Source organism: Hippopotamus amphibius, chromosome 1 (genome assembly GCF_030028045.1).
Source record: "Hippopotamus amphibius kiboko isolate mHipAmp2 chromosome 1, mHipAmp2.hap2, whole genome shotgun sequence".
In the NCBI taxonomy this organism is placed as follows: domain Eukaryota; kingdom Metazoa; phylum Chordata; class Mammalia; order Artiodactyla; family Hippopotamidae; genus Hippopotamus; species Hippopotamus amphibius.
In genome coordinates, this window is record NC_080186.1 from 213,610,696 (window position 1) to 213,623,783 (window position 13,088).

The following is a 13,088-nucleotide window of genomic DNA, read 5'->3' on the forward strand; positions in this document are numbered from 1 at the left end:
AGGGAATTTTAGAGCCTGCTTCTTTGGTCATTCTTAGAGTGATCGATTTTCACCACCAACACTCACTCATCTGTAAAAATTAAGTCAGGTTGCTTTGGCAATAAAGAGCAGCTGGAGTTAGACCAGCCCAAGTCTCTGGGGTCTGTTTTGCAAGAGGATAATTTTAACTCAGGTAATGAATTCACTAGGATTTTGGAGGATGGCAAGAGGAAATCTGGTAGAGTCTTTTTTTCTAGATATTTTTAAAGGCAGGACCCTAGAGCTCTTGGAACAAAGCAGAATCAGGAAATGGGTTTGCTGGTCTATTATAGCAACCATGTTAGCTGAACTTAACTCTCAGTGTGCAGTGCAAATACTTACTGAGCTTTTGCTAACTGAGGAGGGCAGGTGGTGGAGGAGAGGTTTCTACGTGAGGCTACTAACCTGATCATTCAGACTTTCCCCTTCCTCCGCAGCGTCTCTGTGTTAATTCTCTACTCGCATCAGGGAAGAGCATCTTGGAGGCCTCACTCTCCACTCCCCTGTTGCAGAATTGCTGCTGCCGGGGCTGTGTACAGGCATGAGGGGAAAGGTTACTCCAGAAATATTCCATTTCATTCTCTAAAGGATGACGTTCCAGGGGCAGGTTTATGCTTTCTGAGTTGCTGCTCATCGAGACAGAAGCCAATAGTGACTTAAGGAGAGAAGAAGCTGAACCACAATAATAAGCAGAGGCCAAAATCAGAGTGAAGGGTGGGGGCAGGCTTCCCACCCAAGTTTCTAACTCCTTTCACTCCAACTAGGTGAGAGGCTTGCCTTTGTTAATATCTTTGTCGCTGCAACAAAGGCTTTCATTTCCCCACCACTCCCCCATCTCCACATTCCCCTCCCTGCAAAGATATAGCACTTCTTATAAACCCTGCAATCACACTTTAGTCCCCAAAGAGGTCTGAAAATTACTGTTGGGGGAGGCACCCTGTTCCTTGGCTTTTCAAGTTGCTGCTTAGTTGCAAAGATCAATGCGGTGAAGAAACAACAACGAAAAAAATAAGTGGTGGGGAGGTGGGCCTTCAGAACTTGTTGATGTTCCCTGGGTCGGGGTCGGGGTGCAGTGGGGTGGCAGAAGCACACTGGAAAGCAAGTAATGGAAAGCGTGGGAAGGACATTTTGTTATCTTTAAGAATGTCTTGGGTGGAGGGCCTCAGGCCCTCAGGCCAGATCAGCTCCAGGAAAAGATGTGAAGGAAGCAGCCCGACCCCCATGGCCCTCTTCTCCTTTCCACACCCCCTACTTTCCCCATCTTGTTCCTTTTTTCCAAAAATCATTCACACGTGGGGACTGTGTGAGCCACAGTGGTTGCTCAGTACCCCTCCCAGAGCACGTGGGGATGATCCTCTCATTAAAGGAAAAAGCATTTCCAGCCTTTGCATTTTCAGTTTCATTGGGTGATGAGGACCTAGTTGAGGGCACGCTATGGGGAATGGGAGGATTTAACCATTTGTTCATTCAATAAATAATTATTGAGTACCTGCTATGTTCTGGACCCTGGCAGGGTCAAGATGGAGGGCCCCTCACGCCCAACATCAATGCCATGGCTGCGCTCCTCCTAAATTACTCAAGGGCAGTATTCACCACAGTGAATATTGATTTTCTTTCAAAGTCAACATATTATGTTCTCAATGAGGAAGGTATTAAGGTTTTAAGAAGCATTTGGGTCAAATTATATTGCAAGGGTCCCAAACTTAGCTGAGGATGGCTCTACATGCGTCATGTACAGTTGGCTCCGAATTTAAATTTCTAGATCTCTCTCTTGAGTTCCATACACATTCTTCTATTGGCCTGCTAATTAGCTCTGTTTGTTTGTTCTACAGGCATCTGAAATTCCACATGTCCAGAGTCAAACACCCTGTCTTCCTGGGAAACTTGCTCTCTTCCTCCCGTGTCCCTTGTGTCACTAAACATCTTTTCCCCCTACTCTTTACCCAAGCCGGCAGCCTGGGCATCACTCCTGAAGATTCTTCTTTGCCCAATCTTTCAAACCTATCACCAAGTCCTGGCTATCCTACACTTATGGAAGAACAAAGCTTTGTCGTGTGTTTAGATCAGAATTGGCCAAAGGCATGCTTTAATTTTAAGCACTTGCAGGGAGAAAACTAGACTAAGCAGTCAGGTGCTTTCTAACTAATATAATACATTGAGTGGTAGATGAATAAATACAATTACTGAGATCACTTTCAACTTAAGCAAATAAATTCACTTTCCCATAACAAACATATTTATGACTTAAATAAATAATTACTTAAAAGAATGCATTTTCCTCTGAGGTTATCACAAGACTTCAGTGGTTACTCTGAAAGAATAAATAAGAGCCTTGCAAATAGTTGTGAATCTTGGCAAAACCCTTTCTCTTTCTTACTGAAAATCTTAACTGTAGAGAGGAACTGGCATCATGATTTAAGATGCAGAACATGTACATTTTAACCCTATTTAAGACCTTTGCCCATGTGGATTATTTTTTCATTATACTCTTGTTGTCACTAGAATGTAAACATGGACTATTCTATAAACTTTTCTTTCTTATTTTGTGGAGAAGGGCCATAAATAAAATAGCACTTAATTTCTTAAAGTAGTTATGCCAACAATATGATTTTTTTCTTGTCTTAGTCTGTTGGGGTTGCTATAACCGAAAACCATAGACTTGGTGGCTTCAACAACAAACATTTGTTCCTTACAGTTCTGAGAAGTTCAACAACAAGGCACTGGCAGATTTGGCATCTGGTGAGGGCCCACTTCCTGGTGCAAAGATAGCCACCTTCTCAGTTTCCTCACTTGGTGGAAGTGGGGAGGAAGCTCTCTGGGGTCTCTTAAATCCCACACATGAGGGCTCTACCCTCATGACCTGATCACCTCCCAATGACCCCCCTTCCAAATACCATCACACTGAGGATTAGGTTTCAACATATGAATATTAGGGGGACACAAACATTTAGTCTATAGCTCTTTACAGAGCTTCCTGAAAAACATCAGGGTGATCTAAGTCTTCAATTTTAACTGTGATTAATCAACATTTGAGGCAGTTTTTCATTCCATATTCTTAAAATTCTCTTGTATCTATCCTATTCCTCACCATCTCTACTGTGATCACCCAAGTTTAGGTCCCATCATAATTTGCCTAGAGGACCAACCAGTAATCCCTAATGGGTACCCTCTTTCTAGCCTTGATATCTTCCTACCCATTCCCTAGACTAATGATGTTTCTAAACTGTGCAGATATGCTCTTGTAATTCTTCTGTTTAAAACTGTTTATGGGCTTCCCTTTGCTCACAGATTAAATAGAAACTCTTTATAGAGGTATAATAAGCCCTGTATAGAAAATAAATGAAGATATGTGATACAGTGATTTATAATAATAAATACATATTTGGTCTTTGTCCCTGTTTCTGGCACAGAGCTCCTAAAACCCTTGAGATAAGAGCAATAAAGGTGTCTTGATATTCATAACAAACTCCTTTCAACTACATCTGAGTTTACAGTAACGAATGTGACTTTGGGAAAGCAGGAAGGATAGGAGCTGGTTGCCAGGGGAACGAACCCTGTGATTGGAGGGTTAGAACTTTAAGCCCCACCCCTGATCTCTGAGGGATGGGGAGAAGGGCTGGAGGTGGAATTAATCACCAATGGCCAATGATTTGATTAACCATGCCTAGGTAATGCAGCCTCCATAAAAACCCAAAAGAACCAGTTCTGTCAGGTTCTGGTTGGTGAATACATGAAGATTTCACATGTGGGGATTTGGGGAGAGTGATACACTTGGAGAGGGCATGGAAGCTCTGCACTCCTTGCTTATTTTGCCCTTTGCATCTCTTCTATCTGGCTATCACTGAGTCATATTCTCTTATAACAAACTGGTAAACCTAAGTAAAGTGTTTTTCTGAATTTTGTGAGCTGCTCTAGCATGTTAATCGAACCCAAGGCAAGAGTTGTGGGAACTGTCTATCTACAGCAGTTGCTCAGCCTGGGTGACAACATGAACTTGTGATTGATGTCGGAAGTTGGGGGGCAGCAGTCTTGTAGGACTGAGCCCTTAACCTGTGAGATTCGATGCTATCTTCATGTAGATAGTGTCAAATTGAGTCCATAGCTTGGTGATGTGGAAAACACACACACACACACGATTCCTCCCTGAAATATTCCTTTCATTCAATCAGGATTCAAAAAGAAACCTCAATCTTTTATGCAGAAGAGGATTAGTATAGGTCTTCCCTGGTGGCTCAGTGGTTAGGAACCTGCCTGTCAATGCAGGGGACACGGGTTCGAGCCCTGGTCTGGGAAAATCCCACATGCTGCAGAGCAACTAAGCCCATGCGCCACAACTACTGAGCCTGCATTCTAAAGCCCGCGAGCCACAACTACTAACTCCATGTGCTACAACTACTGAAGCCCTTAAGCCTAGAGCCCATGCTCCGCAATAAGAGAAGCCACCACAGTAAGAAGCCTGCTCACCATAACAAAGAGTAGCCCCCACTCTCTGCAACTAGAGAAAGCCCATGCACAGCAATGAAGACCCAACACAGCCAAAAATAAATACATAATAAAAAAATATAAATCTTAAAAAAAAGAAGAGGATTAGTATAGAAATTAGATGTTTATTAAAGTGTTGGAAGAACTTTGGGTATAGCCAGATCTCTAAGAATGCCATCAGAACTGGTCTGCTAGGGGAGATGGTACCTTTGCCAAAATTAGGACGGTAGGGAATCAGAGCACACTGCAGCAGTTAAAATCCAGGTGCTAGGAAGCTGCTACCACTACCAAGACAACTGACCAAGCACGAAGCTACCAACTAGACACTGGAACACTGCTACAGAAAAGCTCCGCAGCTTCAACAGAAATCAGCCAAGAGCATCAGGACGATATAGCCTTTGTCTTCTAAACCTTCTAAATTTTGAGTAGTACATGGAATTGCTGGGGCCTAATTTGCATCCAGACCTCTGGTTGCAAGGGAATCTTGAAAAAGAAGTCGTTAGCTGTCCAGGAGGACAAATAGAACAGAAGGCAGGAATGAGTGCTAAGTGCCCACAACCACACCCAACACATCTTTCTCTTGCCTTCTGTTATAACACAATATTCTGGTTTTCTCCATAATCCTGTGGTGCCTCATCTTCTACCTATTTCTTACGTTCTTACATGTTGCTGTTACTCAGGACTCAGACCTACCCCTTTTTACTCTATATTCTTTGGGCAATTTCATGCACTCAGTATGTAAGAATTCCAAAATCAGCATCTCCAGCCAGGTTTCTTTCACACATGGTACCCACATCTCCAGCTGCCTACTGGATCTCTGCCTAGATATGTCACAGGCACTTTAAGCTGAATATATCCAAAATTAAACTGATCATGTCCCTTCCTCAGACCTGCTCCATGTCCTGATGTCCCTATCTCAGTAAATGGCAAGATAAACTCACTTCCCAAGCAAGGCACTTAGGAGTCATCCTTGACTCCTCCTCTTTACCTTCTGTGTCCAATTAATCTCCAAGTGTTAAGAATTGCACATATTAAACATCTCTCACACCTACCGATTTCCACTATCATCTCCAACCCAAACTCCTGCAAGGGCATCTCAGCTGGTTTCCTTGTCTCCAGTCTTGCTTTCCTTCAGCTTGTCCTTCAACTGTATTCAGCAAGCTTTGTCAAAATCAGACATCAAATCTGTTAAAACCCTGGTAAGCTCTCCATACCCTTAGGATGGAGTCCAGAGCCATTATTATGGCTGTCAAGGTCCCAAGGCTAATATCCACCTGGTGTTTACCTGTACAGCTAGTTATCCTGGCTGTTAGATATTGAAATTCTTCCATACTTTGGGACTACCTCCCCTCCCTCTGCACTCTCCACCAGCTGAAGAGTTAATGCTGAATCTGTTTTGATTGGTTGATGCTTATGCCAGTCAGTACCCCCAAAGTACAGACTACTGGGCACTGCCATTGGCTTCCACCATGAGAGGGTTGACACAGGTCTGTGTCTTGGTGCTCCCCTCCCCTCAACTCCAGGTAGGTGTTGCTTAGAGAACATTCTAGTTTTCTTCAGCACACCAGTCCTATATGCTTCCCAAGCTCCATGCCTTGTCCCAGTGAAGTCCTCTACCAGAGTGTCCCCAAGAACACTCCATGGTCAAGGAATGATGTTGGTCTTGGGGAACATGCTGGCAGCCCGGGCCCTCTGAAACTGTGGTCAACTACTAGAGGCCAATGCTCCCTCAGAATCACCCTCACCTGGGCACACGTGGGAACTTCAGCCTCTGTTGGACTTGAGTTCCCAGAGGATGGGATGAAAAGTGGGCAAGCGTATGGGTAGATGGTTAAAGGTGCCTACAGGTCATGGTTAGGCACCAGGCAGAGTTTCTGCAGCAATGATGAACACTTCCGAGAAAGATGGGCACCCACAGGGATGGTTTGGAGACTAGTGTGAAGTTCATCTCTGTTGAAGTCTTCCTTTATTTACTGGAAGGGCTTGGTTAAAACCTACCCAATGCCCACCTGTCTTGGGCATTTACAATATTAATTTTATTACTAAATATGAGAACTAGTGAGTGTATAGTGCCAGCTCTGTTCCACTCTAAATGTCTATCAATCTATTTGAGGAACATGGATGTCATAATCTCTATTTTCTGGATGAGAAAACTGGGGTACAAAGAGGTCATCTAAAACCTCAGTGGCTGAGCCAGGATTCTCAACTCATGATTCAGTACTTATCTACCAACTAGAGACTCTCATCTAGCCTGAAGGATTAGGTGAACCCAAAGTATGTCATTCCAGTAGAAAATTTTCACAATTCAGTCAATATAGAGATATTGAATAGATAAAAATCTAAGAGTATTACAAGAGCTAAGAAATTTTGTTAACATAATTGCTGTTAGTTCTACAAATGCTGGGAGAAAATTCAGTGTCTTGAAAAATATCATTGAAGTTAAGTGAATTCTCTTCTTACCGAGTCTATAGGTTACTTAATGTCTTGTAATTTAATGGAAAAATCTTTGGAAAAGTTTTATCCTGATTCAGGGGTGTCATTTATCTAGTGGCAGGTACATCAAACAAAAAAAAATACATCTTTGAACAATTTGTGCTATTACTTAAATCTCTTAGTAAGCAAGAGATTGAATAATATTTATAATTTATCACATTTAGAGAATAAAGTGGGGTACATTTTAAAAATTGAAAAGTTTATGTAATTATTGACTACTTTATATTCATCTCTCAGTTGTTAAATGCTTTTATCTCACTCCTGCAAAATCTGTACAGTCTAGCCCCTGCTTATCTCTCAAGCCTTCTTTTACAATTCTTCCTCTCACTCTGTGGCTCCAGCAGTTCTGGGATCTTCAGCTCCTTGGAGTCCTCTCTTCTTGGAACATTCTTCTCCCTACAACCTCAACTCTGAGCAACAGCTTAAGAATCAGTTCCTCTGGGAGATCTTCTCTGCCCACTAGAGTCCCCTGACTATACATTAGCAGAACCCTCTAGAATTCCCCCAGCAAAATCTCATCAGCCATTACTGTTGATCACTTATCCTGGCCTGTCCTTCTTGCCAGGCTATAAGCCCTGTGAGGGCGGGGCAGCCTCAGTCCTGCCTGCTGCATCTCCTGGTATACCAGACAGCCCTAAACATAATAGCTGCTCAATAGCTGCTTGTTGAATGAATGAACACCTGTATGTGGTCCCTCAGAGCACTTTAAGTTAATAGATGATATAGATGTTTATTTTTCAATTTACTACTAAAATTCTGCAGAAAATTAAATTCATATTATTTTCTAAAGTGGCCAAAATTGGGATTGGAACCCAAAGCTCCTGACTGCCAGGAGTCTTTCTCTAGGGCTGGTTATTTAATTGACTAAGCAAGACCTCTCATTACTCTTAGATTTTCCTTTGTTGTCAAGGGTACCTCTACTCACAACTCACCACCTTCAGAACCTCCAAATTTGAGCCTGGGCAGGCCCCTTATGTTGATTTGACTTGGACAGCATTTTGGCCACTAGACCTCTGCTTGTTTTGTTTTTTGTTTTGTTTTGTTTTGTTTTGTTGTTTTAACATGTGAATGTTATATTTGGTTGATCTGTGGTTAAACACTTCTTGAAAGTTTCAGACCTCAGCTTCTTGGTGATCTCATAAAGTTTCCACAGACTGTGTGTCATTCACAACCTAAGTATCTGGAAGGAAATCCAACTTTAAAATGCAGTTCCCAGTGATTTCAGCCTGAAAGGTGATATGTCTGTTTTTCTAACATCTCCAAGTCACTGGAATGTGCATTGGCAATATTTCTAGACCAGATTTCTGGAGAACTGGCTCACTTGTCTAAGAGACACAGTTAAGTTAAAGACACTAAAATCACAACAAGCCTCTTGGCTACTCCACTGCAACTACACAGATGGCTGAGTTGGAGACTAGCATATATATTAGCTGAGACAAACAGGCATACGTCCTGAAAGAAGAGTATTGTCCAACTGATATTAGAAGCAAAGCTCCTAAGAATGCCATTGAGAAGATTATAAAGGCTCTACATGGTCAGACCACTGATTGATACAGCTCAACATTCATTCACTCACTCATCCATTCAACATGCACTTTCTGCATGTGGGCCAGGCTCTGTGCGAAGTCCACATGCAACAGACACAATATCCATCCAGTTGGGGAAACAATTACAGTGCACAGTGGAGTTGTTCCACTGGTGGAAGAGTGACCAGCCTTGCCCTGGAGGAGTTGGTGGGACTTTCTAGAAAAGGCTCCATTTGAGTTGGGCCCGGAAGATAAGTGGTAGTCTTCCAGTCTTAGAAGAGAGGGTGAAAGGGAACCTCAAGGAAGTAAGTGTGACAAAGGCATGGTGTCGAGAAAGAGCACTCTGTATTCTTAGGAACTGGGTGAGCCCAGAACACAGGGGCACCAGGAACATTTCTGTAGGAACACAATGACTTGGTCTTCAGAGGTTGAGCTTCACAACCATTCTATCTAATATCCAGGAATTTATCTGACCTCTTCTTGGACCCATTTTTAATTTTCATCTTGAATACCTTATGGGGGTAACAAGTTCCATTTACAGGCCACAGGCTATTAAAGACATACTTCCTTTTATTTGTCCTAAAATACTCCACTAAATGATCACCAGCAGGGTCATTTTTTCCTCTTTTTATAATTACAGCATTTTGGTACTCCTACCTAATCCCCAGGAATCACATAGATAAAGAATGGATTTGAAAGGCACTGTTGAAATCCTGCCTGGGGTAACTATGGCCACCTAAAAGCCCAAATCCACCCTCGTCACCTTCCACGTCACACCCACTACACATTGCTTTTTTGTACCACTTCCCCTCTTTGATGACCGCCCTTGATGTTAATGTTCTTCTTTTATTTGTTTTTTAAAATAAAACCAGAAAAACCAATTTATTAATGGCAATGAGAACTAGATCTGCTAAGTGACTCACAGTAGCCAGAGCAGGACATTCTCCCTGCGCAGCTGGGAGGAATCTGAGCCTGGGCTGCTGGTTGGCACCAGGTGCTGATAGCCTGTGGTGTGTCCATCTCCACAATAAGGACTCACCTGGGCTAGACCAGCCAAGTCTGAGGCCTGGGATGGACCCTCCCAAGGTGAGACACTAGAGAGTCACTTGCTTCTGATACCATAAGGATAAGAATGTTCTTGAAAGGGAAAAGTCCGTATAAATGAAATAATAGATGACTCTGTGAACAACGTCCCTCATATCCTAGCACCCTTCAGGACGTTGCCCTGAAACAGGATACTAGTAGCCAGAGCCGTTCTGGAATTTTTAACAGAAGGGCCAGAATTCTAATCTCGGACAATCCCTAGAGTAAATTGTTAGCTCCTCATGGGTGACTTTTCCTCCTCCTACTGAGAAAACCAAACGTACACGGCTCTGCCCTGGGCCCTTTCCCCTTGGTCTCTCCTTGCTTCCTGGCTCAGCTCACTTAGCCTTCTCACCCTCCCTGCACAGTGTTATCCACTCGCGTGGCAGGCAGCAGAATCGGGGCTGGATAAAGAGCACAGATGTCTCTCAAGAGAAGGAGAGGCAGGAGGAAGGGTGGGTGGAAGCATCTCGGGCCACCAGCAATCTAAGGAAGTTTGACAAGGCTGCAGGGGTGTCCTCAAGCCAAACTGCCACCGGAAGGGTCCTGGCCTCCAAGGAACAGGCTGCCTTAACACCCCTGCTACACTCGGTCACTGGCCGGAAGTGCCTGTGGGAAGCATGGCCTTGGCACATGTTGATGGATTTCAGAGCGCAGCAGCTGGGCCTTGGGCAATTAAATTCCCTGAACTTGGAGGTCTGCGAGGCTCATACTCTTGGCTGCCTTACGTGGCGTCCTCCTCACCTCATCCCCACCCACGCAGCCAGCTTCTACCACCCTTCAGATCTTAGTGTAGACATCACTTCCTCAGGGAAGCCATCCCAGACCTTTGGACTGACAAGGCTTCCCTGCTTTCGGCTCGCATATCACTTAACTTTACTGTAAGTTCCCGTTCAATTATCTGACTCCCGGGATGCACTCTGAACTCCGAAGGTCTGGAATTGTGTCTATTTTTTCCCCTCTGAATCTGCACTACTTGGCAGCACCTGGCACCTAGACGACAATAAATGTTTATTGAATGAATGAATGATTAGTCACTGATGCAGCTGCGATAGCTCAAATTGTGTGACAACCTTCATTTCAGGGAATATGCTTATGAAATGGATCTTTCTAGGTATCAGATTCACGTTTATGGGGTATTTTCAATTTTCAGGCTGAGCTTTCAGAACAATTTAAGAAACCCCTTGAGGGAAACATTTCAAGGTAGAGCAATGCTCCTGAGTCACAGTGGCTCTTTCCCAATTCCACCTTGAAATAGAGTCTGGGGCAAAAGAGATGGAGACAACAGGATTCAGGAGAAACCTAGTTCCTAGTACTGCTGTGATCACTAACAGAATCTCAGATTTCTCCTCTGGAAACCTGTTTTCATACTTCTTTTGCTTCTTGGATGCGTAAGAGCCCTAAAAGACATAATAGATGTGGGAATGTGTTGGCTAGTTCTGATGCCAGCTCAACCTGGGTTGTATGTCTACTGTTATTGTTTCTGGACTACAGGTCAGGTCAGGGGAGTATAGGGGCAGGTGAGTGAAGGAAGGGAATATGTAAATCAGGACATCAAGACTCCTCAGAATATGTAGGGGAGAAATTGTGCTTTGGAAAATAGTCCTGGGGTTCAGAGAAGACAGAGTTTCCTTGCAGGACACCAGACCTGTCTGCAAAGCAAGGAGGGATGTATAAGCCGTGGAGACCCAGTCACAGGATTGTGCACTGGGTGTAAGAATAGGACCCTGAGATTGCCAGACTCGGAAATGATTGCTTTAGTTCTAACTAATCCTCTTCATGGGGGGACATGTGGGCAGTTCTGTGGTACGAAGCAGCACTTCCTGACAAAGAAGTCTGTCGATCCATTTAAGATGTTCCGAAGTGTCCCTCAGGATGTCTAAAATGCCTCAGCCAAGTTGGCCAGGGCGCTAGGAAACATTACATGCTGCCGAGGACCACGTGGGTTGGCAGAAGCTGCTCTGTGCACAGACCAGTTCATCCTCAGCCCACCAGGGACGACCCGCTGGGGCCCCTCGCTGCTCCCAGAGCACCCAATGGAAGCACCTAGAAACAAGAGCCCCTTCTTGATTCCTGAAGTTGCATGGCATGCTTGGAATTAATACTGGCATCAGAGAACCCAAGGATCTGGCTTCAAGCCTTGTTTCACCACATCAGCTCTGGGACCTTGGGCTACTTAATGGTGACTTTTTCATGTATAAAATGGAGCTATAGCAACAGCCTTCCTCACAGATTTGGTATAAAAATTTCAGATACTGTATGTCAAGTATCTGGCACACAGTAAATGTTCAATAAATGAGAATTGTTCTTATTTAACTTGGAAGTGGAAAACAGACCTGGATTTGGACACTGGTTTTGCTACTTAATAGCTGTGTGATCTTGGGCAGGTTACTTAACCTCTTTGAGCCCCTGTGCTTTCCTTATTTGTAAATTGGGAAGATACTACTTAACCTTCAGTGGTGTTGTAAGATTTAGAGTTAATTTAAGAAAGCTGCCTAATTAGGTGCCTGGCATATAGCAGTACTCAATAAAAGTTATCTGTTAGGATTATTTGTAGATCAAAGAAAGAATAAAAATTCTTGACTTGGTTTGTACAGAGCAAGTATGTGTAAGGATACCAAGCCAACTTGAATTGTTCTGTGGGAAACAAATTGTCTTCTAAAACAGGCTGCCTTATTTCCCCAGGTTAGACCAGTTCTGAACCTGTGGGCAACAGGCGCAGAGGCTGGGGACTGACCTGGGGCCTGGAAGGGTCAGACCCCAGCCCCCTCCTGTGGGGGCCTCCTTCATCTGTTCATTTTCCAGGAGACATTTTTGTCTCCAGCCTCAGGTCCCCTGAGGAGAGCTGGAGCAAGAGGTCACCATTATTTATACCACCACAGAATTTTCAGACCATGAGACTCCTGTCTCTCCCCAGGCTGGGCTGGCCAGTCCCCAAGAAGGAAGAAAGCCAGGAGGTGGAGGAGGTTACAAAACCATTTTATATCCATCCTGTTTTCAATTGATTTCACAGTGAGGGAAGAAAAATCGAAGTCCTTCCTACATAACCTTTCAATGCGGGAGTCCTCTGGTCAGGAAACCCATCTGAGGGGAGCTGGAGTTGGTCTCTGTGGACTCAGTGTTCTTCCCCGCAGCCTGCACGCCCAGGCAATGCCAGCCCTGCTCCCATCCGTGCCTGCCCTGAAGGGCTGCTTCTGTGGCTGCCCTCGTGCCACCCCCTTTACACACTGGTTTGGAGAGAAAGGGAGCCCTGACTCTGCCCTGGGCTCCGAAAGGGCCCAACTCTTTCCCACTTAGTGTAGCCCTCCTGGCAGCTGGGGCCTCCCAGGCCCTTATATCCAGGTATCCCAGACTCTGTGGGAGCCCAAGTCCTCCTGGGGTTTTCATGGATTCCTTAGGGGATGCAGGGGTGACTAACGTTCTACAATTATCTTTGATCTCTAAAATGTTTTTACACCCTGTGGCAAGAACGTGGTCCCCCTCAAA